At 34.2% G+C, this 1916-nt stretch overlaps 1 protein-coding gene across 1 annotated transcript in view; it reads right to left on the reverse strand.

Moving 5' to 3' along the window:
• The window catches only part of vapal (VAMP (vesicle-associated membrane protein)-associated protein A, like), a 24576-nt gene that overhangs the window by 8444 nt on the left and 14216 nt on the right, over positions 1-1916 (reverse strand). The gene's annotated exons all lie outside the window — the stretch shown is intronic.

Consider the following 1916-nt stretch of genomic DNA (forward strand, 5'->3'; position numbering starts at 1 on the left):
CACACACACACACACACTCTCACACACACACACACACACACACTCTCTCTCACACACACACACACACTTACACACACAAACTCTCTCACACACAAACACAAACTCTCACACACACACACACTCTCTCTCTCTCACACACACACAAACACACTAGGGCTGAATGATTTTCTTTTACCAATATTGCGATTTAATATGCAATTATTTTTTAAAGCTCTCTATGTTCTGTATTATTCAACAAAGACAACCCACATGAAAAAATACTATAGTAATTAGTTTATATTACTCTAGCTGTTAAATTATCACAGCAACTACAGAATTACCACAACAAATTTGTACTTTACTATAGTATGGTTCAAAAACACTATAGTATTTCTTCATGTGGGAAGCTATAAATCATTGTATAGTATGACCAACACACTATTAGATAGATTAAACTAGGGCTGGGCAAAAAAAAAAATCAATTTTTCGATTAATCGTTTTTTAAATGACGTCGATTTGATATCGATTCTCAAAAGCCGCGAATCGATCTTTTCCGGGGTTTATTTCAGCACACATTTAAAACAAGATCTGATGAACATGAATCTTATCATTAGTCTCCTCCACTAGATGTCACCCTTATTTATCTTGCGCGATGTTACAACAGAAAGCCTGTCATTCATTCAGCGCTCATCATGGCCATACGCGTGATTCACAATGCTCAGGTGAAGTGCTATAGTAATACTATAAATCTGTGGAAGCATTTGATATCACGCATAAGGCGCCATGATTTCTGCAATGACTGAATGGCGGATGTTTTGTTTACTACACGCATACTAAAGCGCGGATGACGCTCGCGGTGTTTTCAGCTTCTGCCGTCTCACTATATGATGATATGAACACGAATGTCATCTCCAGCTGCTCTGAGAGTCACTTCATTAGCATTTTACCGTTTCATTTGAGAAAACTACCGTCATATCAAACACAGCAGCTGCAAGTCCTTCACGGCAACCCGTCAAAATAAAAGTTTAGTTTAAGATTAAGAAACTGGTAGAATATATTACTATTTAGCAGTCTGAAGACTCAATGCTGCTACTGCTAATAAATATTAATACATCTTTATTTTTAAAGGAATAATCACATCCGTTTTCTTTTTAATTTTAACAGTAAACCTCTGTTGTGCAGCACTTTGTTTGCCAAAAAAATTAATTTTATTTAATTTTCATTTGATTAGGATAAATTAATGTTTTATGCCTACATCTGATTACCAGAAAAATTAAGAACATTTTATAGGGCCCTATTATTGTTTAAAAAGGACCCTATACAAAAAAAAATAATAGGTTTAAAATACAGGCATGTGGTTCTTAATTTCTTTTTATTAATTCACCATTTGTAAACTGATGTTTACTGTTCATTTTTTAGAAATATCAATAGCATTTGTATTAAAACTATATTCACTGAATGTAATAAAAAAAAATCGAGAATCGAATCGAGAGCTTGCGAATCGAAAACGAATTGAATCGGGACATCTGAATCGATACCCAGCCCTAGATTAAACATAAATGTTCTTTTCTGTAGGCCAGGCCTACATGTTACGATGAAATTAGGTGATGCATGAATTGATATGAATGACATTTTTATTTAACAATCACAGCAGTATACTGACTGATTTGTTGAACTTCCAACCTTGTAAGCATGTAATAATTATAACAACATAAAGCACTGACAAATAAGCCTGGTGTAAACATTACTATGAAAGTCAGTAACAAATCACACAAACTAAAGTAGATTGCAGAAATATAAAAACTAATCTGTTGCTTTACCACACTACTTCAGGTCATTCACAGTCACTGTAATAATCACATGTAAACATGTGCACTGCACTAAACACTGTCTGTTAACTTTAGACCAGTGCTTCTCAAACTTTTTTGGTCACACAC

The sequence above is a fragment of the Sinocyclocheilus grahami genome, unplaced genomic scaffold (assembly GCF_001515645.1).
Source record: "Sinocyclocheilus grahami isolate Dianchi unplaced genomic scaffold, SAMN03320097.WGS_v1.1 scaffold381.1, whole genome shotgun sequence".
Lineage (NCBI taxonomy): Eukaryota > Metazoa > Chordata > Actinopteri > Cypriniformes > Cyprinidae > Sinocyclocheilus > Sinocyclocheilus grahami.